Raw genomic sequence first — 25,909 nt, 5'->3', positions numbered from 1 at the left:
TCAACCTCGTGTTCCTCTTGTGGTGGAGGATTTCCATTGTCTTCATGCTCTTGGTGAACTTGGGGTCCTTGAGGAGCTTGTGGAGGGGCTTGTCGAGCTCAAGGACGAACTTGAGGAACTTGACGATGCACACGTGATTTGTAAATCCTCTTGAGGAACTTGACGATTCACGAAGTGCTTCTTCTTGTTTGCATCGATGGCGATTGCGTGTAGCGATGGCGTGACTTGAATCTCGAAGGGCACGTTGCGCCTCAAGTGCTTGAGCTTCACGGAGTTGTTGTTCTTGGCGTTGTGCCTCGGCATCTTGTGCATCTTGGTGTAGACGTGCTCGCTCTTCCTCATCATGTTGGCGTTGTCGTTGCTATTCTCGTCCTTGCGCAAAGGCAGCTTGGCTTTGACGGTGTCGGTGCTCTTGAGAGTCGGTGTCGCATAGAGGATTGAGGCTTTCTTGACAATCATTGCGCGTGGCATGTCGAAGAGTGTTCGATGTCGGTGTACTTGAGCCAGAGAGGGTGAAGTCGGAGTGTCGACTTGAGCGGCTCCGTCTTGATGAGGACAAAGTGGAAGAAGAGCGGTTGAGCAACAAAGCACAAATCTTGTCCATTCTTGCATCATTCTCTTGCTTGTGGTCGTCGAGCTTGTGGTCGAAGTAATCTCTTGTACGTTGCTCGGAGAGTTGCAAGTCGGTGGCGAGGTTGTCGATGTGTTCACTCATTGCTTGTTGCTCTTGATGCAATGCACGTTGTGCACCAAAGAGGTGGCTCTTTGTGACGTAGGAGTTCATGTCGTCGTCATGCTCAATGAAGAGTGGGTTGGCAGAAGCACTTGTCCTATCCATCATTCCAAGAGAAAAATGTGAGTGGTAGAAAGAGAAGAATGTATACCAAATGTACCTTGACCGAAGTTGAAGGTGGATCAATGATCGCTCCAATGTGGAACAAGGAAATAGCACAATTGGTACCAATTCTTGTCGGTTTCTCACACCTACACAAGTAAAAGCTTATGGTGGAGCTTGGTTAGGATGTTGGAACAAAATTTGATGCAATTGTAAGTGAGCTTCAATAATGTTGGAAAAGATTCACAAGTTTGCAATGTAACAAGTAGACCAAGCAATATAAGGTACACTAAAACACACACGCAAAGAGATAAGTGGGGTCGTGCAACCAAGGGTGAGCCAAAATGTGGAATCCAAGAAAATGCTCTTGTTGCACAACACTAGAGAGACGCTAGCACGATTGCACAATAGGTGGATATGAAGGCTTGTGCACAACCTACTAAGCAAAAATGCAACGACTTCTATCCCAAGTATGCTCTATGTATGGTGTTTCGTTGCTATGATCCAAGATGATCTAGTATGACAATCTTAATGTTGTATGATGCTATGGTTCTTGCTTAAAAGCTCTTTGCTTATCTTTCCCTTTTGATTAAAAGCTTGTTTGGCTCATTGTTGTTTGATCTCTTTTCTCATGCAATGCTTCACGAACCAAGATAGCAATTGTGTATGCGATGACAACCTTGTGACACAAGAGACGATACCAAGATATGCATGTATGTATGCTATGTGAAGTATGATCACTAATGTGCACAACTCTCGTTGCCGGCAATACTCAAAAGCTAGTCTCGATGGGTAAGTGACGCAAAGGAGTAAGGCTATGATGGCTATCAATGTAATGGCAAGAATGATGTATCCGATACCAAGATGATGTTACTGCTTCTTGCGTATGGTATGGTGTCAAAATGGTTGCACGGATACCAAGATGTAGTCGAGGTGGTCGTTGTTGATGATGCGTCCATGGCGAAGATGAGCGGCGGTGATGTTGATGTCGAACCATACCTAAATAGCCGAAACACAATAGGACACGGAACCGCAACTCAAATTCTCAAAACTCGAAGTGGCAAAACATGTCGGAGTGCGAAACGGGTAAGCAATGGTGGTGGTATGCGGAAGTGGTGATGGTGTATAGGTGGTGGGAGTGTGTATGCGGAAGTGGGGAGGTGGTGGTGACTAAACTGAATAAAATTCAGTTTCGTCAGGGAACGTCGGTCGTCGATCGTCGGACGTCCGGGGGCGGTCGGAGGTCCAGTGCCTCGGCGATTTTCGGGCACGGGATGAACAGCTCATGGACGAGGTGGAGAGGTCGAAATTCGTCGAATCCGGCCGATTTCGTGGATGGAAAAGGTGGGGAAAGGGGGGGGGGGAAGCTAGATCCACTCAAGACAAAGCAAATCCACGGATCAAATCCAACAAAAATTCAACACACAAAATCACAAAAAAAAATTGGGGGCTATTTTTGTGGGGGATTTTCGAATTAGGGACAAAATCAACAAAAACAAGGCTAGAAACACAACGGGGAGGCTCCGAAATCGTGATCAACGTGGCTCTGCTAGCAAGATGATGTAGGGTAGGAACCCTAGGGGCCGATCTTTCACGAAAGGAGCGGATCCCGCGATGAACACGAAGAACACAAGGGAAAATACGAGGGGAAACACAAGGGGAAACACGGAGAAACACTAAACCAACAAGAGTCACACATATGCTAGATCCTCGAGTACATAAGAGATCACACGATCCAACGGGCTTTGTTATTCTTGATATTCCCGAGGATGATAGTATGTCTATTATTCTTGGAAGACCCTTTTTGAATACTGCAGGGGCTGTTATTGATTGCAACAAAGGCAATGTCACTTTTCATGTTAATGGTAATGAGCATACGGTACACTTTCTGAGGAAACAACCTCAAGTCCACAGTATAAATTCTATTGGAAAAACTTCAACAATCACTATTGGAGGTTTTGAATTTCCTCTTCCTACTATCAAGAAGAAATATGATATTCTTATTGTTGGGGATGTGCATATCCCCTTTGAGGTAACCTAGTGTTATTCGAAATTTCTCCGGTTTCATGCGATTCGGAATGAGTTTGTTAACAAGACCTGATCAACCTTGTTAGTGGATTCCTTTTGATGAGCATGAGATGGATGAAGTTAGAAAGCACAACTCTCTGTACCCTTTTTTTACTTTCTGTTATTTATATTAAATAAAGCAAAAAAAAGTATTTTCTGTCTGTTTCCTGAATTATCCATGCAATAAAAAATACCCCGAAAATAAAAGTTCTCCAAATCCCTGAAAATTAAATATGATTTTTTCTAGAATATTTGAGAATATATGGCACTGAGAGCACATCAGGGGGAGCCAACACCTGGCCACGAGGGTCCAAGGCACGCCCACCCCCCTGGGCGCGCCCCCTGCCTCATGGGCCCCTACTGGCCCCCCTCCACTTATTCCAGCCACCACACACTCCTTCTTCCTCCCAAAAAAATCACTAGCCAGCTCAAACCCGAGTTCTTGCCCATCTTGCTGCCATTTTCGATCTCCTTGCTCTAAGCTCCATTCACAAAACTGCTTTGGGGGACTGTTCTTTGGTATGTGACTCCTCCAATGGTCCAATTAGTTTTTGTTCTAGTGCTTTATTTATTGCAATTTTTTGCTGATTAGGTGACTCTATTCTTGAGCTTGCATGTCAAATTTATGTGGTCAAAAGTAGTTTTAATGCATGATATGGCCTCTAGGCACTTGTAGGAGTAGTTGGTATCAATCTTGTTGAGTTTGGTTCACTTTTATTTTAAGTTACTAAAAATTTCAGAAAATTTCAGAAAAAGATGAAGAGATTTTTGAGGGGCTCATCGAGCCGAAGCTCGAAGGATAGGCAAAGTGAAGAGAAAAAGAAGCCCAAGTATAATCTCCCTCGTACTGCGGAGGTTCGGCCATGTGAATGGTCTTGTGATGAGTTCTTGAAAGAGGCCGGGATTTATGAATATTTTTATCAATTGGCTGAGAATGCAGGCCTCACCGCCTTCCTCCATGACCAGCGTGAATAGTATCTCTTACTCACCAATATCTTTGTGCAAAATTTTCATTTCCATGCTAGGAGATCACCACCTTCGGTGGAATTTTATTTGTATGATGAGCATAAGAGATGTCACTTTATGATGTTTGCCGGATTTGTTTGATACCCTTTGAGGGCAGCATAGAGGAACCACATCGTAATGATGTGGAGGGATTTATTAATATGATTGTTGTAGGGGAAACGAGGAAAGTTTCCGATGCGAGAATCACTAGCATACATTTTCCTGTTTTACGTTACTTCGTAATATTTGCTAGTAGATGCTTAATTGGTCGCGGGAACTGTGGAAACCTTGGTGCCCCTGATATTGTTATTTTGCGCCATGCCTTGTTTCAGGACACTACTTTCAGTTTAGGCGCTATTGTTGCTAAACGGTTAAATCTGAACCGTACTAAGGGCCCCATCCTTGGAGGCATCTTTGTCGCGCGCCCTGCTGCACACTTTAACATACCTATCAGGTATTATGAGAAAGAGGAAAAGTTGTTGCCTTCTATTGCTCTAGGTTATAAGAGTATGGTAGCACATGAGTTTATTGTTAAGGATAAGAATAAGACACTCAAATATAAATTGATATTTACCAAAAAAATATTGTGAAGTTATTACCTTGCCTGCTCCCTCTTTGTTTAACATATTTTCAGGCAAGTACCTTGTTCTGCCGGAGGCCATTCATGCCTACCGGAGCCAGATGTCAGCTACAGAGCCGGAGCCACCATCTGACCCTCACCGTCAGTCTGTTTATCAGTGGAATCCGGAGGAGATCGCCAGCCAGTGGCAATCTGAGGACCCTTCTCAGTACGACCCCAGCTACAACTTTGATCCATGGGCATAGACCAACTTAGGCCAAAAGCCTAAGCTTGCGGGAGTACGTATTTCCCACCGACCTTACATTCATGATCATACACTCATGCCAGTTGTCGGTGCTCATACTTTTTCATTGTATCATCCATGCTAGTTTATTTTCATTTCCTCGCTTTCTTCTTGTGTGTTTGAAAAACATTAAGAAAAACCAAAAAAAATAGTTGTAGCTTTTAGCTAGTTTACTTTCCATGCATGTAATAGTAGTAATTAAAAAGAAAACCCAAAAAGATTTCTTGTTCTTCTTTTGATTGTTGGGAGCTTTCCCATGTAAATAGTTTTGTTTCTTTTCTTTCCTTTGGGGGTCTCGGGGAGAAGACCTTAATAAAAATGTTGAGTGGATCTTATATGCATTATTGTTAATCTAACAAAGAGCCCATATTACCTTGTCTTCTCCCATGAATTGAATGCTTGCAGATTCTAGCTTAGTCGAATGCACGTGCACTATTATTATTATCCACACCATTTGGTCGTGCAAGTGAAAGGCAATAATGACGATATATGATGAACTAATTGAGATGAGAAAAGTTGGTATTGTTGGGGAACGTAATAATTTCAAAAAAAATTCCTACGCACGCGCAAGATCATGGTGATGCATAGCAATGAGAGGGGAGAGTGTGTCCACATACCCTTGTAGACCAAAAGCGGAAGTGTTAGCACAACGCGCTTGGTGTAGTCGTACGTCTTCACGATCCGACCGATCAAGCACCGAACACATGGCACCTCCAAGTTCTGCACACGCTCAACACAATGACGTCCCTCGAACTCCGATCTAGCCGAGCTTTGAGGGAGAGTTCCGTCAGCACGACGGCGTGGTGACAATGATGATGTTCTATCAACGCAGGGCTTCGCCTAAGCACCGCTACGATATGACCGAGGTGGCTTATGGTGGAGGGGGGCACCACACACGGCTAAAAGATCCAAGAGATCAATTGTTGTCTCTATGGGGTGCCCCCTGGCCATGTATATAAAGGAGTGGAGGAGGGGGAGAGGGCCGGCCCCTATGCCGCGCCCTGGAGGAGTCCTACTCCCACCGGGAGTAGGATTCCTCCCCTTCCAAGTAGTAGGAGTAGGAGACAAGGAAGGGGAAGAGGGAAGAGAAGGAAGGAGGGGGCGCCGCCCCTCCCCCTAGTCCAATTTGGACTAGTCATTGGGGGGGCGCGGCCTGCCTCTCTCTCTCTCCCCTAAAGCCCAATAATGCCCATATACTTCTTCCTCCATATTCCCGTAACTTCCCGGTACTCCGAAAAATACCCGAACCACTCGGAACCTTTCCGATGTCCGAATATAGTCGTCCAATATATCGATCTTTACGTCTCGACCATTTCGAGACTCCTCGTCATGTCCCCGATCTCATCCGGGAATCCGAACTACCTTTGGTACATCAAAAACGATAAACTCGTAATATAACCATCATCGAACTTTAAGCGTGCGGACCCTACGGGTTCGAGAACTATGTAGACATGACCGAGACACATCTCTGGTCAATAACCAATAGCGAAACCTGGATGCTCATATTGGCTCCTACATATTCTACGAAGATCTTTATCAGTCAAACCGCATAACAACATACGTTGTTCCCTTTGTCATCGGTATGTTACTTTCCCGAGATTCGATCGTCGGTATCTCAATACCTAGTTCAATCTCGTTACCGGCAAGTCTCTTTACTCGTTCCATAACACATCATCCCGCAACGAACTCATTAGTTGCAATGCTTGCAAGGCTTAAGTGATGTGCATTACCGAGTGGGCCCAGAGATACCTCTCTGACAATCGGAGTGACAAATCCTAATCTCGAAATACGCCAACCCAACAAGTACCTTTGAAGACACCTGTAGAGCACCTTTATAATCACCCAGTTACGTTGTCACGTTTGGTAGCTGAAAGTGCAACTATCCCTAGGTGGTTTTGGTAATTCCTAACAACATATAGTTCATTGAGCTAATGCTATTTAAAGACTAATATTTCAGGAAAGCTCAATGATTGGCATGGCATGGATGAGAAAAGTGGACCCCTCAAAATGCTAAGGACAAAGGATTGGCTCAAGCTCAAAGCTCAAGACTCTACATTTTCCATTTTAGTGATCCAAGATCACATTAGGTCTATAGGAAAAGCCAATACTATCAAGGAGGGATGTGGTGTTGCTTAATGAGGTTCTTGCTCAAAATGCTTAGTGATATGCTCCAAAACCCTCAACTACTTTCTCACATCCACATATGACCTAAACCAAAAGTCAAACTCGGACCCACCGATTCTTCCTATCCGGCGCCACCGAGTTTCAAATGTCATAGCCACTGCCACAAACCCTAGGCAAATCGGTCTCACCGATAGGGATCTCGGTCTCACAGAGATGGGGTTGTAATCTCTCTGTTTCCCTTCGTAACATTTCGGTCTCACCGAGAGGAGCGATCGGTCCCACCGAGATTGCAATGTAAACTCTGTGTTTTCCCTTTGTAACGTTCCGGTCTCACCGAAATGAGCGATCGATCCCACCGAGTTTACCTGACCAACTCTCTGGTTAGCTTATTACCAAAATCAGTCTCACCGAGTTTGTGTAATCGGCCACACCGAGATTACGTTATGCCCTAACCCTAATCATATCGGTCCTACCGAGTTGCATGTCGGTCCCACCGAAAACCCAAACGGTCACTAGCTTTGCTGAATCGGTCCGACCGAGATTGGGAAGTTATGTGTAATGGTTAGATTTTGTGTGGAGGCTGTATATACCCCTCCACCACCTCTTCATTCATGGAGAAAGCCATCAGAACGAACCTACACTTCCAACTTATTTTTTTCTGAAAGAGAACCACCTACACTTGTGTTGAGACCAAGATATTCCATTCCTACCATATGAATATTGATCTCTAGCCTTCCCAAGTTGCTTTCCACTCAAATCTTCTTTCCACCAAATCCAAATCCTGTGAGAGAGAATTGAGTGTTGGGGAGACTATCATTTGAATCACAAGAGCAAGGAGTTCATCATCAACACACCATTGTTACTTCTTGGAGAGTGGTGTTTCATAGATTGGCTAGGTGTCACTTGGGAGCCTCCGACAAGATTGTGGAGTTGAACCAGGAGTTTGTAAGGGCAAGGAGATCGCCTTCTTCGTGAAGATCTACCGCTAGTGAGGCAAGTCCTTCGTGGGCGATGGCCATGGTGGGATAGACAAGGTTGCTTCTTCGTGGACCCTTCATGGGTGGAGCCCTCCATGGACTCGCGCAACCGTTACCCTTCGTGGGTCGAAGTATCCATCAACGTGGATGTACGATAGCACCACCTATCGGAACCACGACAAAAACATCTGTGTCTCCAATTGCGTTTGAATCCTCCAAACCCTTCCCTCTACATTCTTGCAAGTTGCATGCTTTACTTTCCGCTGCTCATATACTCTTTGCATGCTTGCTTGAATTATGTTAAGATTGCTTGACTTGTCCAAAGTTGCTAAAATCTGCCAAGAACTAAAATTGGGAAAAGGCTAGATTTTTATTTGGTCAAGTAGTCTAATCACCCCCGCCTCTAGACATACTTTCGATCCTACAGTAGCACACAAAGTGTTCCTCCGGTAAACGGGAGTTGCATAATCTCATAGTCATAGGAACATGTATAAGTCATGAAGAAAGCAATAGCAACAAACTAAACGATCAAGTGCTAAGCTAACAGAATGGGTCAAGTCAATCACATCATTCTCCTAATGATGTGATCCCATTAATCAAATGACAACTCATGTCCATGGCTAGGAAACATAGCCATCTTTGATCAACGAGCTAGTCAAGTAGATGCATACTAGTGACACTATGTTTGTCTATGTATTCACACATGTATCATGTTTCCGGTTAATACAATTCTAGCATGAATAATAAACATTTGTCATTATATAAGGAAATAAATAATAACTTTATTATTGCCTCTAGGGCATATTTCCTTCAGTCTCCCACTTGCACTAGAGTCTATAATCTAGTTCACATCGCCATGTGATTTAACATCAATGGTTCACATCTTTATGTGGTTAACCCCCATAGTTCACATCACATGTGACCAACACCGAAAGGGTTTACTAGAGTCAGTAGTATAGTTCACATTTCTATGTGATTAACACCCAAAGAGTACTAAGGTGTGATCATGTTTTGCTTGTGAGATAATTTTAGTCAATGGGTCTGTCACATTTAGATCCATAGGTATTTTGCAAATTTCTATGTTTACAATGCTCTGCACGGAGCTACTCTAGCTAATAGCTCCCACTTTCAATATGTATCTAGATCGAGACTTAGAGTCATCTAGATCGGTGTCAAAGCTTGCATCGACGTAACCGTTTACGATGAACCTTTTGTCACCTCCATAATCGAGAAACATATCCTTATTCCACTAAGGATAATTTTGACCACTATTCAGCGATCTACTCCTAGATCACTATTGTACTCCCTTGCCAAACTTAGTGTAGGGTATATAATAGATATGGCATACTTTATAGAACCTATGGCTGAGGCATAGGGAATGACTTTCATCCTCTTTCTATCTTCTGCCGTGGTTGGGCTTTGAGTCTTACTCAATTTCACACCTTGTAACACAGGCAAGAACTCTTTCTTTAACTGTTCCATTTTGAACTACTTCAAAATCTTGTCAAGGTATGTACTCATTGAAAAAAAACTTATCAAGCGTCTTGATCTATCTCTATAGATCTTGATGCTCAATATGTAAGCAGCTTCACCGAGGTCTTTCTTTGAAAAACTCCTTTCAAACACTCCTTTATGCTTTGCAGAATAATTCTACATTATTTCCGATCAACAATATGTCATTCACATATACTTATCAGAAATGATGTAGTGCTCCCACTCACTTTCTTGTAAATACAGGCTTCACCGCAAGTCTGTATAAAACTATATGCTTTGATCAACTTATCAAAGTGTATATTCCAACTCCGAGATGCTTGCACCAGTCCATAGATGGATCACTAGAGCTTGCACATTTTTGTCAGCACCTTTAGGATCGACAAAACCTTCTGGTTGCATCATATACAACTCTTCTTTAAGAAATCCATTAAGGAATGTAGTTTTAACATCCATTTGCCAGATTTCATAAAAAGTGGCAATTTGCTAACATGATTCGGACAGACTTAAGCATCGCTACAAGTGAGAAAATCTCATCGTAGTCAACGCCTTGAACTTTGTAAAAACCATTTTCGAAAAGTCTAGCTTTGTAGATAGTAACACTACTATCAGCGTTCATCTTCCTCTTGAAGATCCATTTATTTTCTATGCCTTGCTGATCATCGGGCAAGTCAACCAAAGTCCACACTTTGTTCCCATACATGGATCCCATCTCAGATTTCATGGTCTCAAGCCATTTTGCGGAATCTGAGCTCATCATCGCTTCCTCATAGTTTGTACGTTCGTCATGGTCAAGTAACATGACCTCCAGAACAGGATTACCGCACCACTCTAGTGCGGATCTCACTCTGGTTGACCTACGAGGTTCGGTAGTATCTTGATCTGAAGTTTCATGATCATCATCATTAGCTTCCTCACTAATTCGTGTAGGCATCACTGGAACTGATTTCAGTGATGAGCTACTTTTCAATTCGAGAGAAGGTACAATTACCTCATCAAGTTCTACTTTCCTCCCACTCACTTCTTTCGAGAGAAACTCCTTCTCTAGAAAGGATCCATTCTCAGCAACAAATTTGCCTTCCGATCTATGATAGAAGGTGTACCCAACAATTTCGTTTGGGTATCCTATGAAGATGCACTTCTCCGATTTGGGTTCGAGCTTATCAGTTTGAAACTTTTCACATAAGCATCGCCGCCCCAAACTTTAAGAAACGACAGCTTAGGTTTCTTGCTAAACCACAGTTCATACGGTGTCGTCTAAACGGATTTATATGGTGACCTTTTTAACGTGAATGCAACTATCTCTAATGCATAACCCCAAAACGATAGCGGTAAATCAGTAAGAGACATCATAGATCGCGCCATATCTAGTAAAGTGTGATTACGACGTTCGAACACACCATTAAGCTATGGTGTTCCAGGTGGCGTGAGTTGCGAAACTATTCCGCATTGTTTCAAATGAAGACCAAACTCGTAACTCAAATATTCTTTTCCACGATCAGATCGTAGAAACTTTATTTTCTTGTTACGATGATTTTCCACTTCACTCTGAAATTATTTGAACATTTCAAATGTTTCAGATTTATGTTTCATCAAGTAGATATACCCATATCTGCTCAAATCATCTGTGAAGGTGAGAAAATAACGATACCCGCCGCAAGCCTTAACACTCATCGGATCGCATACATCAGCATGTATTATTTTCAATAAGTCAGTTGCTCGCTCCATTGTTCCGGAGAACGGAGTCTTAGTCATTTTGACCATAAGGCATGGTTCGTAAGCATCAAGTGATTCATAATCAAGTGATTCCAAAATCGCATCAGCATGGAGTTTCCTCATGCGCTTTACACCAATATGACCTAAACGGCAGTGCCACAAATAAGTTGCACTATCATTATTAACTTTGCATCTTTTGGCTTCAATATTATGAATATGTGTATCACTACGATCGAGATCCAACAAACCATTTTATTGGGTGTATATTCATGTAAACAGAACAACAATTATTCTCTAATTTAAATGAATAACCGTATTGCAACAAACATGATCAAATCATATTCATGCTTAACGCAAACACCAAATAACACTTATTTAGTTTCAACACTAAACCCGAAAGTATAGGGAGTGTGCGACGATGATCATATCAATCTTGGAACTACTTCCAACACACATCGTCACCTCGCCCTTTACTAGTTTCTGTTTATTCTGCAAATCCCGTTTCGAGTTACTACTCTTAGCAACTGAACCAGTATCAAATGCCGAGGGGTTGCTATAAACATTAGTAAAGTACACATCAATAACATGTATATCCAATATACATTTGTTCACTTTGCCATCCTTCTTATCCGCCAAATACTTGGGGCAGTTCCGCTTCTAGTGACCAGTCCCTTTGCAATAGAAGCACTTAGTCTCAGGCTTAGGACCAGACTTGGGCTTCTTCACTTGAGCAGCAACTTGCTTGCCATTCTTCTTGAAGTTCCCTTCTTCCCTTTATCATTTTCTTGAAACTAGTGGTCTTGTCAACCATCAACACTTGATGTTTTTCTTGATTTCTACCTTCGTCGATTTCAGCATCACGAAGAGCTTGGGAATTGTTTCCGTTATCCCTTGCATATTATAGTTCATCACGAAGTTCTACTAACTTGGCGATGGTGACTAGAGAATTCTGTCAATCACTATTATCTGGAAGATTAACTCCCACTTGATTCAAGCGATTGTAGTACCCAGACAATCTGAGGACATGCTCACTACTTGAGCTATTCTCCTCCATCTTTTAGCTATAGAACTTGTTGGAGACTTCATATCTCTCAACTCGGGTATTTGCTTGAAATATTAACTTCAACTCCTGGAACATCTCATATGGTCCATGACGTTCAAAACGTCTTTGAAGTCCCGATTCTAAGCCGTTAAGCATGGCGCACTAAACTATCAAGTAGTCATCATATTGAGCTAGCCAAACATTCATAACGCCTGCATCTGCTCCTGCAATAGGTCTGTCACCTAGCAGTGCATCAAGGACATAATTCTTCTGTGCAGCAATGAGGATAAACCTCGGATCATGGATCCAGTCCGCATCATTGCTACCAACATATTTCAATTTAGTTTTCTCTAGGAACACATATAAAACATAGGGAAGCAACAACGCGAGCTATTGATCTATAACATTATTTGCAAAATACTATTAGGACTAAGTTCATGATAAATTAAAGTTCAATTAATCATATTACTTAAGAAATCCCACTTAGATAGATATCCCTCTAATCATCTAAGTGATCACGTGATCCAAATCAACTAAACCATGTCTGGTCATCACGTGAGATAGAGTAGTTTTCAATGGTGAACATCACTATGTTGATCATATATACTATATGATTCACGCTCGACCTTTCGGTCTCAGTTTTCTGAGGCCATATCTACATATGCTAGGCTCGTCAAGTTTAACCTGAGTATTCCGCGTGTGCAACTGTTTTGCACCCGTTGTATTTGAACGTAGAGCCTATCACACCCGATCATCACGTGGTGTCTCAGCACGAAGAACTTTCGCAACGGTGCATACTCAGGGAGAACACTTATACCTTGATAATTTAGTGAGAGATCATCTTATAATGCTACCGTCAATCAAAGCAAGATAAGATGCATAAAAGATAAACATCACATGCAATCAATATAAGTGATATGATATGGCCATCATCATCTTGTGCTTGTGATCTTCATCTCCGAAGCACCGTCACGATCAACATTGTCACCGCCGCGACACTTTGATCTCCATCGTAGCATCGTTGTCGTCTCGCCAACTTATGCTTCTACAACTATCACTACCGCTTAGTGATAAAGTAAAGCATTACAGGGCGATTGCATTGCATACAATAAAGCGACAACCATATGGCTCCTGTCAGTTGCCGATAACTTGGTTACAAAACATGATCATCAGATACAATAAAATATAGCATCATGCCTTGACCATATCACATCACAACATGCCCTACAAAAACAAGTTAGACGTCCTCTACTTTGTTGTTGCAAGTTTTACGTGGCTGCTACGGGCTGAGCAAGAACCGTTCTTACCTACGCATCAAAACCACAATGATAGTTCGTCAAGTTAGTGATGTTTTAACCTTCTCAAGGACCGGGCGTAGCCACACTCGGTTCAACTAAAGTTGGAGAAACTGACACCCGCCAGCCACCTGTGTGCAAAGCACGTCGGTAGAACCAGTCTCGCGTAAGCGTACGCGTAATGTCAGTCTGGGCCGCTTCATCCAACAATACCGCCGAACCAAAGTATGACATGCTGGTAAGCAGTATGACTTGTATCGCCCACAACTCACTTGTGTTCTACTCGTGCATATAACATCAACGCATAAAACCTGGCTCGGATGCCACTGTTGGGGAACATAGTAATTTTAAAAAAATTCCTACGCACACACAAGATCATGGTGATGCATAGCAACGAGAGGGGAGAGTGTGTCCACGTACCCTTGTAGACCGAAAGCGGAAGCGTTAGCACAACGCGCTTGATGTAGTCGTACGTCTTCACGATCCGGCCGATCAAGCACCGAACGCACGGCACCTCCGAGTTCTGCACACGTTCAACTCGATGACGTCCCTCAAACTCCGATCCAGCCGAGCTTTGAGGGAGAGTTCCGTCAGCACGACGACGTGGTGACGATGATGATGTTCTACCGACGTAGGGCTTCGCCTAAGCACCGCTATGATATGACCGAGGTGGATTATGGTGGAGGGGGGCATCGCACACGGCTAAAAGATCCAAGAGATCAATTGTTGTCTCTATGGGGTGCCCACTGGCCACGTATATAAAGGAGTGGAGGAGGGGGAGAGGGCCGACCCCTATGGCGCGCCCTGGAGGAGTCCTACTCCCACCGGGAGTAGGATTCCTCCCCTTCCAAGTAGTAGGAGTAGGAGACAAGGAAGGGGAAGAGGGAAAAGAAGGAAGGAGGGGGCGCCGCCCCTCCCCCTAGTCCAATTCGGACTAGTCATTGGGGGGGTGCGTGGTCTGCCTCTCTCTCCCTTAAAGCCCAATAAGGCCCATATACTTCTTCCCCCGTATTCCCGTAACTCCCTGGTACTCCGAAAAATACCCGAACTACTCAGAACCTTTCCGATGTCCGAATATAGTCGTCCAATATATCGATCTTTACATCTCGACCATTTAGAGACTCCTCGTCATGTCCCCGATCTCATCCGGGACTCCGAACTATCGGTACATCAAAAACCATAAAATCATAATATAACCATCATCGAACTTTAAGCGTGCGGACCCTACGGGTTCGAGAACTATGTAGACATGACTGAGACACGTCTCCGGACAATAACCAGTAGCGGAACCTGGATTCTCATATTAGTTCCTACATATTCTACGAAGATCTTTATCAGTCAAACCGCATAACAACATACGTTGTTCCCTTTGTCATCGGTATGTTTACTTGCCTGAGATTCGATCGTCGGTATCTCAATACCTAGTTCAATCTCGTTACCGGCAAGTCTCTTTACTCGTTCCGTAACACATCATCCTGCAACTAACTCATTAGTTGCAATGCTTGCAAGGCTTAAGTGATGTGCATTACCGAGTGGGCCCAGAGATACCTCTCCGATAATCGGAGTGACAAATCCTAATCTCGAAATACGCCAACCCAACAAGTACCTTCGGAGACACCTGTAGAGCACCTTTATAAGCACCCAGTTACGTTGTGATGTTTGGTAGCACACAAAGTGTTCCTCTGGTAAACGGGAGTTGCATAATCTCATAGTCATAGGAACATATATAAGTCATGAAGAAAGCAATAGCAACAAACTAAACGATCAAGTGCTAAGCTAACGGAATGGGTCAAGTCAATCACATCATTATCCTAATGATGTGATCCCGTTAATCAAATGACAACTCATGTCTATGGCTAGGAAACATAACCATCTTTGATCAATGAGCTAGTCAAGTAGAGGCATACTAATGACACTATGTTTGTCTATGTATTAACACATGTATCATATTTCCGGTTAATACAATTCTAGCATGAATAATAAACATTTATAATGATATAAGGAAATAAATAATAACTTTATTATTGCCTCTAGGGCATATTTCCTTCAGGTATGAACTCGACCTGTCTTGTTTTTGTAAATATGATTAGTTCATCGTTCCTGATTCAGCCAATTATGAAAGAAACATGTTTGCAATGACAATTAGAGATTATAGTTGCTTATGCCATGCTTAATTAGCTAGGAGTTTATAATGATTTACCTTGCGTGCCAACATGCTATTAAAATGGTTGTGATGTGGTATGATAGGGTGCTATCCTCCTTTGAACGATTCGAGTGGCTTGACTTGGCACAAGTTCACGCATGTGGTTGAAACAAAATCAACATAGCCTCCATGATGTTTATGTTCATGGTGATTTATATCCTACTCATGCTTGCATTCGGTGTTGATTAATTTTAATGCATGTTCATGACTATTGTCGCTCTCTAGCTGGTCGCTTCCCAGTCTCTTTCTAGCCTTCACTTGTACTAAGCGGGAATACTACTTGTGCATCCAATTCCATAAACCCAAAAGTTATTCCATATGAGTCCACTATACCTACCTATATACAGTATCTACCTGCCGTTACAAGTAAATTTGTATGTGCCAAACTCTAAACCTTCAAATAAACATTCTGTTTTGTATGCTCGAATAGATCATGTATCAACTAGGGCTGTCTGTACCTTCCATGCTAGGCGGGTTATTCTCAAGAGGAGTGGACTCCGCTCCTCACTCACAAGAAAATGGCTGGTCACCCGGATGCCCAGTCCCATGCTCAAATCAAATCAAAATAATTGCAAACAAAACTCCCCCAGGATTTTTGTTAGTTGGAGGCACCCATTGTTTCGGGCAAGCCATGGATTGATGCTTGTTGGTGGTGGGGGAGTATAAACTTTACCATTCTACTTGGGAACCGCCTATAATGTGTGTACCATGGAAGATATCGAGATCTCTCGGTTGTTATGTTGACAATGAAAGTATGCCGCTCAAAATATTATTCATCTCTATTTCAAAACCGAGCTCTCGCACCTCTACAAATCCCTGCTTCCCTCTGCGAAGGGCCTATCTATTTACTTTTATGTTGAGTCATCACTCTCTTATTAAAAAGCACCAGTTGGAGAGCACCGCTATCATTTGCATCCATTCCTGTTAGTTTACATTCAGTATGACTTGACTAGATCTCTTTTACCATGAATTACAATGTAGTCAGTCCTTGATATTTAAAGGTGCTCTGCATTCATGTTTTGCGGTCTCGGAAAGGGCTAGCGAGATACCATCTTGTTATATCATATTATGATTGTTTTGAGAAAGTGTTGTCATTCGAGATTTATTATTATTGCTCGCTAGTTGATTATGCCATTGATATGAGTAAACATGAGACCTAAGTGTTATTGTGAATATGGTTAGTTCATAATCTTTGCTGAAAACTTGAATGCTGGCTTTACATATTTACAACAACAAGAGAAAACAAAGTTTGTAAAAGTTTTTCTTTATCACTTTCAATTTATCAACTGAATTGCTTGAGGACAAGCAAAGGTTTAAGCTTGGGGGAGTTGATATGTCTCCGTCATATCTACTTTTCCAAACACTTTTGCCCTTGTTTTGGACTCTAACTTGCATGATTTGAATGGAACTAACCTGGACTGATGTTGTTTTCAGCAGAATTGCCATGGTGTTATTTTTGTGCAGAAATAAAAGTTCTCGGAATGACCTGAAAATCAATGGAGATTATTTTTGGAATATATAAAAAATACTGGAAGAAGAATCCATGCCAGGGGGCCACACCCTGTCCACGAGGGTGGGGAGCGCGCCTACCCCCCTAGGCACACCCCTGCCTCGTGGGCCCCCTGACGCTCCACCGACCTCAACTCCAACTCCATATATTTGTGTTCGAGGAGAGAAAAATTAGAGAGAAGGATTCATCGCGTTTTACAATACGGAGCCGCCGCCAAGCCCTAAACTCTCTCAGGAGGGCTGATCTGGAGTCCGTTCGGGCTCCGGAGAGGGGAATCTGTCGCCATCGTCATCATCAACCTTCCTCCATCACCAATTTCATGATGCTCACCGCCGTGTGTGAGTAATTCCATCGTAGGTGTAACGCCCCAAGACCGGAGCTTCAGTTGCCTTCCAGGGTTTCCGGGTTTCATCGTGTGATTTGTTTGGTTCATCGCTTTCATCTTTGCATCATGTGCATTGCACCATGTCATCATGCCATCATGTCATTTCTTTTCTTAACTCAACTAAATAAATTGCATGGATCTTCGGTGCATTTAAATCGAGGGATATTCACTATGGTGATTACTCTTTAAAACATATTCTCCCAATATTTTAGGGAGCTATATAAATTATATTCCAATAATTTGGAATCACCCATAACACACGTGCAGATAATCCCATGCCTTTCTGCTTCGAGTTGATCTCCAAACCTTGCCGAAAATTCTTTCTTCTTTTTTTGAGGCTCCCCCAAAAGTCTCAACATTTTTGGTCCTTCTCAAACCTCATTTCCTATTCAAATCATTTGAATTAATTTTAAATGGGTTTGAATTCAACTTAAACCGCGTGCCCACTTCTATTTTGCGGGATCAAGCTCATTTTTGCAAGTCCGGGGAAATTATCCCTATGCGCAAAATCCTTCCGTAACCCTCTCCTTCTTTTCCCTCTCTCGATTTTCTTTTCTGCTAAAGGATAATGTAGAGAAGAGAGAGGCCAGCCCTTTTAACCTCAGGCCCAGCTACAGCTAGTCCGGCCTCTTGGACCTCCCAGGCCCAGCCACCAGTGGCCCAAGGCCCGCTCTCTCCTCGTGTAACCCTAGCGATCCCCTCGCATCTCCCCTCACTCCCTCGTTCCTCCCCGCGCCGCCAGGAGAGGACGCACGCGTCGCATCTCCTCTCGACCCGATTCCCATCTCCTTCCCTCTCTTCTCTCGTGCACGGGGCCGCAGCTCACAGCGCCCGATCCCCATCCCTCGACCTCACCACTCAGCTGCGACCAAAGCTGGGGCGCCACCCACCTCCCTCCGCCGGCAAGCTTCAGCACCGGGACCTCTCCGTGCCCTTGCCCATTCCACCTCGCAGCCGCTTGCCAGGACCCATGGCGCCGCCATCCAGGACCCATGGCACTGCCTGCTGCTCCCTTCATCAACGCCTGTGCATCGCCCCGTGTTTGCCGACGTCTTCAACCTCCCGAGGTCCTCCCGTACCTCTGCTGCGTCGGCCTGTGACGTCGTCGCCGAGCTCCACCAGGACCACGTCGGCGCCCCGCCTCCAAGTCTACCACCGCCAGCGCCCTACAGCTCCCGCCGTTCTTCTCCAGCCTCCTCCATGCCAAGTCCAGGGGCTCGTCACCTCCAGCGCCTCTACATGTCCAAGCCCCTGCCCCTGCCTCCACAACAACCCAACCGCTCGCCTCTGTCGCGTCCTTCCTGCACCTCCACACGCCGTGCGCGAGCGCCGGGGGCACCCTCACGCGACGACCAGAACCGCGCCAAGTTGTTGCCTCTTTGCACCTGTGATGTCTTGCGTGGATGCTTTTGAAACCGGATTTGGAACCTCTAGCGCCAAGCTCCACCACCGACGACCGTTTTGGAGACGTCAAGACCCGGACTGACAAGTACCCCAACGTCATGCGTACAATGACCGTCGCCGAAGACCCGGGTAGCAAAACATCAAGTACCATGACCGAAGAACGCCAAGTACCTCTCCGAAAAACGAACATGTACCACTACGTCCGGAGGCATCGGATCCGTCAAGTCCAACAATGAATGTGTACAACTGGCGGCGATCCCGAACAACTACGAAATGAGAACAACTACTTTGACTACCGTCGCGAAACGTCTACTTCCCCTACACTGCATCAAACTCGAACCCCTCCGATAACGCACGCTTCGAAGGTATAACCCCGAGACGACCGTTCGAGAATGTTCGCATGTGTTGTATGAGATGCACCCGTTGTCTGCACCGTGCCCGAGTTGTCACTTGCTCGGTCCTCCTCTTTTGCCGCTAACCCGTGAGGACCCGGTATCCGGGAGCACCCCACCATCCTTGCATGTCACACCCCCGTCACTTTTCCTTTTGCACCGGCATCTCAATCGAGTTACCGGAACCGGAATGTTGCCGTGGCACCATTTTCGTTTAAATTTCCGTGGCACCCCTTTCGTTTCTGCCATGATGACAAATGACTCATATCTTATCATGTCAACGTTTTCATAAAAACTTGCATAAACTTGTCCATGTCATCCGCATCATGATAACAACAATTAAAATGCTTAAATTGTTGTTTGCATTTAAATTACTAATGCGTGTGGGGATTTACCGGAATTGTTGTTGTTGTTTCCGGCCTCATTTAAAATGCCTAACTGTGTTTTCTACTCATGTTTCACCTCTTGACATGCTTAACAACATTTAATATTGGTGAGTACATAACCGAGAGAGAACTAAATAATTGATGTGGTGTTCCGGCAATATGCAACCCGTTGCATATTGAGCTCCACTTAATTTGTAGTTTGTTTGTGCACTTTGCCATGCCATGCCGCATTAAACTGGACATGCATCATACTTGATTGTGCATCATGCCATGCTTATGTGATGGTTGTTTACTATGTTGTTTCCTTCTTTCCGGTGTTACTTCCTCGGGTTTAGTTCTGATAACGTCGCGTTGTGAGGATTCGTTCGACTACGTCTGTTTGTCTTCTTCATGGACTCATTCTTCTTCCTTGCGGGATCTCAGGCAAGATGACCATACCTTCGAAATCACTTCTATCTTTGCTTGCTAGTTGCTCGCTCTTTTGCTATGCCTATGCTGTGATACCTACCACTTGCTTATCATGCCTCCCATATTGTTAAGCCAAGCCTCTAACCCACCTTGTCCTAGCAAACCGTTGTTTGGCTATGTTACCGCTTTGCTCCGCCCCTCTTATAGCGTTGTTAGTTGCAGGTTAAGATTGAAGTTTGTTCCTTGTTGGAACATGGATATGTTGTTCCTTGTTGGAACATGTTTACTTGTTGGGATATCACAATATCTCTTATTTAATTAATGCATCTATATACTTGGTAAAGGGTGGAAGGCTCGGCCTTATGCCTGGTGTTTTGTTCCACTCTTGCCGCCCTAGTTTCCATCATATCGGTGTTATGTTCCCGGATTTTGCGTTCCTTACGCGGTTGGGTTATAATGGGAACCCCTTGACAGTTCGCCTTGAATAAAACTCCTCCAGCAATGCCCAACATTGGTTTTACCATTCGCCACCTAGCCTCTTTTTCCCTTGGGTTTCGCGAACTCAAGGGTCATCTTTATTTTAACCCCCCCCCCGGGCTAGTGCTCCTCTGAGTGTTGGTCCGAACTGAGCTGCCTGCGGGGCCACCTCGGGGAAACTTGAGGGTTGGTTTTACTCATAGCTAGTCTCATCTGAGTGTGCCCTGAGAACGAGATATGTGCAGCTCCTATCGAGATTTGTCGGCACATTCGGGCGGTGTTGCTGGACTTGTTTTACCATTGTCGAGATGTCTTGTAACCTGGATGCCGAGTCTGATCGGAATGTCTTGGGAGAAGGAATATCCTTCGTTGACCATGAGAGCTTGTGATGGGCTAAGTTGGGACACCCCTGCAGGGATTTGAACTTTCGAAAGCCGTGCCCGTGGTTATGGGAAGATGGGAATTTGTTAATGTCCGGTTGTAGAAAACCTGAAGTTGGCCTTAATTAAAATACATCAACCGCGTGTGTAACCGTGATGGTCTCTTTCCGGCGGAGTCCGGGAAGTGAACACGGTGTTGGAGTTATGCTTGACGTAGGTTGTTCTAGGATCACTTCTTGATCATAGTTGTTCGACCGTGCTTTTGCCTTCTCTTCTCGCTCTCTTTTGCGAATAGGTTAGCCACCATATATGCTAGTCGCTTGCTGCAGCTCCACCTCATACCTTTACCTTACCCATAAGCTTAAATAGTCTTGATCGCGAGGGTGTAAGATTGCTGAGTCCCCGTGACTCACAGATACTTCCAAAACCAGGTTGCAGGTGCCATTGAACCGAGCAGGTGACGCAACCAAGCTCAAGGAGGAGCTCGATGAAGATCTTGTCCTTTGTGTTGCTTCGTTCTAGTTGATCAGTAGTGGAGCCCAGTTGGGGTCGATCGGGGATCTGTGTAGCTTTTGGGGTAGTCTTCTTTTATTTTGGTTCCATAGTCCGACCTTGATTGTACCTGGATGATGTAATGCTTTATTCATGTATTTGTGTGAAGTGGCGATTGTAAGCCAACTATGTATCTTTTCCCCTATTGTATTACATGGGTTGTTTGCGAAGATTACCTCACTTGCGACATTGCTTTCAATGTGGTTATGCCTCTAAGTCGTGCTTCGACACGTGGGAGATATAGCCGCATCGAGGGCGTTACAGTAGGCTTGCAAGACGGTGATGGGTTGGATGAGATTTATCATGTAATCGAGTTAGTTTTGTAAGGGTTTGATCCCTAGTATCCACTATGTTCTGAGAATGATACTGTTATGACTTTCTATGCTTAATGCTTGTCACTAGGGCCCGAGTGCCATGATTTCAGATCTGAACCTATTTATGTTTTCATGAATATATGGGAGTTCTTGATCCTATCTTGCAAGTCTATAGTCATCTATTATGTGTTATGATCCGTTAACCCCGAAGTGACAATAATCGGGACCATTACCGATGATGACCGTAGTTTGAGGAGTTCATGTATTCACTATGTGTTAATGCTTTGGTCCGGTACTCTATTGAAAGGAGGCCTTAATATCCCTTAGTTTCCAATAGGACCCCGCTGCCACGGGAGGGTAGGACAAAAGATGTCATGCAAGTTCTTTTCCATAAGCACGTATGACTATATTCGGAATACATGCCTACATTACATTGATGAACTGGAGCTAGTTCCGTGTCACCCTATGTTATAATTGTTGCATGATTGATCGCATCCGACATAATTCTCCATCACTGATTCAATGCCTACGAGCTTTTCATATATTGTTCTTCGCTTATTTACTTTTCCGTTGCTACTGTTACAATCACTATAAAACCCAAAAATATTACTTTTGCTACCGTTACCACTATTATCATATTACTTTGCTACTAAATACTTTGCTGCAGATATTAAGTTTCCAGGTGTGGTTGAATTGACAACTCAGCTGCTAATACTTGAGAATATTCTTTGGCTCCCCTTGTGTCGAATCAATAAATTTGGGTTGAATACTCTACCCTCGAAAACTGTTGCGGTCCCCTATAATTGTGGGTTATCAGAAGTAACCAAGTGGATGAGCAAAGCTCTCACATGAAATATGAGCTAATCCTTTGCTAACCCTAAAATGTAGGTAGGAGAAGAGTATATATAGTCTAGGTGCGCGAAGGGGTACATGGGCTGCGGCCCAACACATAAATAGCACACAGGCGTCGGACGTCCGAGAGTCACCGGTCGTCCGGAGGCTCGCGAGGGCCCGGACGTCCGGTGCTCGTCGGACGTCCGTAGATTCGGCTCGGGTGGACTTCGGTCGGACGTCCGGTCGGGGTCGGACGTCCGGGGCGTCGGTCGTCCGGAAGGCTTCGGAAGTCCGTAGTTTCGGCTCGGGTGTTGGTGTGCCGGTCGTCTGGAGAGGGTCGGACGTCCGGAGCCTGGAGGTCGTTGGACGTCCGGGGTTCGTCGGTCGTCCGGAGCCTGGGAGCTTTGAGTTGTCCTTCTTCTTGTCCCTTGAGCTTGGTGTCCTCACCGTCTCGTACGTGGCTTTCCTCCAAGTGCCTGATCACACATAGGGTCTCCACTTGAGGTAGTAGCCAATTCTCATGCATAGGAAGTGGTAGCTCGGAGAGGAGTGACTTCACCTTATCTTCGATAGCCTTCGCTCGGGCTCTTGTCATTGGTCCAAGTGGTGTGGTAGGAGACGTAGGTAGGTCCATGGGGATGACCTTGGGATGCTCCGCATCACATTGGGTCCTGGCATCTTGAGATTTAAATAGGCATAGTGTGGGATGGCGCGAAAGTGAGCGAAGGCGGTTCGCCCGAGGAGTGCCTGGTAACAACTTTGAAAGGGTGCTATCTCAAAGATTAAGTCTTCCCTTTGAAATTTCTTGGGCATGCCGGTGCTACGTGCCTCGACTTCTGGTATGATACCTTTGAACATAGCATTGCTTGGTTCGATTTTTGTCGCATCAATATGCATTTTCTTGACAGTGTAAGCATATATTATTAAAGCTATTGCCGCAATCCATAAGGATGTGGGTTAAATGAAAACCGTCCACAATGGGCTCAAGTATCAATGTGGACGTGTCTCCGTAACGGAGGTCTGTCGAGTGGTCTTGTTGATCAAAAGTGATCAGAACCTCCGCGCATTTGTTGTACCAGGGCAGTGTTGACTTGCTAGAGCAAGTGTAACGGGGCGCCCACATCTCCCCCTTCTTGACATGACTGGCATATATCATGTTAACATCCTTAACTTCTGAAGGGAATTATATTTTTCCACCATTAGTAGGCCCTGGCTGGCCCCTGTCCTCATTATGATATTGACTTTTGCTCTAATTCTTAGTTGTTATCTTACTGGCATGCTTGGTCACCCAATAGTTATGTTCGGAATGAGGAGCCGGCTTGTCAGGGGCACCATGGATGGCACATGGCTTGTCCAAGATTTTTTCCAACGTCGAAGGCCCGTCTCTATTCCCTTAAAGGGATTCCGCTTGCTGCCTCTATGTTGGATGACGAATTCAGCATTATCTGCTCCTTCCTCGGCATCACTGTTATTACCTCTATTGTGACGCTTGTTATTTTATTGCGTCGAGGTTTACCATTTCCGTCATGCACCTCGGAGGTACCCGGGTTGCCATTATGATTGCGCCCGCGAGTGAGCCGGCTGTCCTCACCTTCGCAAAATCTAGTCATCAAGTGTGTGAGGGCTGCCATCGACCAGGCTTCTCTTGCCCGAGCTCTCCAGCGAACCATTTGTCGCGGATGTCATGCTTAAAAGTAGCTATTGCCTCTGTGTCTGGACAATCGACAATTTGATTTTTCTTGGTCAAGAACCGGTTCCAAAATTTTATGGTGGATTCCCCTGACTCTTGCATGATATGAGGTCATCGGCATTCGGGGGTCGGACGTAAGTCCCTTGAAAGTTAGCTCAGAAAGCGTCTTCGAGGTCTTCCCAATTGCCAATCGAGTTCTCGGGCAGGCTATTGAGCCAGTGCCAAGCCGATCCTCTAAGCTTCGGGGACTGGTATTTGATGGCGTGGAGGTCATCGTGTCGGGCCATGTGTATGTGCATGAGGAAGTCCTTAATCCATACCGTTCGGTTAGTAGTCCCATCGTACTGTTCGATATTGATGAGTTTAAACCCATCCGGAAACTGGTGTTGCGCCACCTCTTCTGTAAAGCACATGGGGTAAGATGCTCCTCGGTTCCGTGTTGTGGCATGTCGGTCGTCTGATGCCGTCACAACTCGATCACGTGTTTGGTCACGTGTGTTGCCATATTTGGCCAGCCAAGCCAGATATCGCTCCTGTTCAGCAGGTGTGCGCTTCGGAGATCTATATATAAATGGAGCGGGATGGAGCGGCTGGCATTGGTACTTATTTCTTCCACGGATCATAAGTCCTCCGAGGTGGTAGTGGTTCCTTGCCGTGACGGTGTGGCATTTTGGGGGATTAGGGTATCTGCCGACTGACCTGGCTCAGCCCCGACGAGGTCGGTACAGATTCTCGGCCCAATCATGCTTTGGCGGTAGGGTCATGGCAACCTTCTCATCAAATTCTAGGAGTAACTCCCTTCATGGACAGTGTTGTTTATTTCCAGCGACTCCTTCATCGAGTTCTTGGTCGGCACTAAGGACCTCGGTCCATTTGTCACTTAGGCCCTGTTTGGATACTCTAACTTAGTTAAAGGTTAGAGTTAGTTTCTAGCTCATGACTAATCCTGAACTAACTCTAACCAAGGAGGTGTTTGGATGACAGGGTTAGATTGATAATAAATGCACTAGGAGAACTAGCTCCAATTAGCACATCTTGGGTGGGATAGTTTTTTTGGGTGGGTTAGATGCAACTAGCTCAAACTAACCCTCATGTTTGGATACTTTAGGGATATTTCAACCCAAACTAGCTCAAACTAACTCTAACTCATGGATCCAAACAGGGCCTTAGTCTGTCCTGTTCAGCTCGAAGCTTCTAGGACTTTAGCTTCATGCTTTTGGCGGTGCTAATTAACGTCCGACAAAAGGCCTACAACCGAGGATCATCTACGGGTTCATTGGGGATATCAAATTCGTTAGGTCCGAGGCTTAAATCTTCCTCGGACTCTGTATAATAGTCATGGTCCTCGGGGTTGTCATCGTCCCTGTTGAGTGCAGCGTCATCAATAGGACCGTTGCCAGCATTATCTCCCGCATTCTGATATTTGGCGTCGTTTGCAGTGTCGTTGTTATCTGTAGCTTCATGACTAGTGTCGTCCTTCCCTGCGCCTTTATTACAGCATCTCCAGCATCGATGTTTGGGAGGCTCTTTATCTCCCTCATCATCCTTGGGAGTTTTTA

This window comes from Triticum dicoccoides, chromosome 5A (genome assembly GCF_002162155.2).
Source record: "Triticum dicoccoides isolate Atlit2015 ecotype Zavitan chromosome 5A, WEW_v2.0, whole genome shotgun sequence".
NCBI classification, from domain to species: Eukaryota; Viridiplantae; Streptophyta; class Magnoliopsida; order Poales; family Poaceae; genus Triticum; species Triticum dicoccoides.
Note: the sequence above shows the minus strand (reverse complement) of the source record.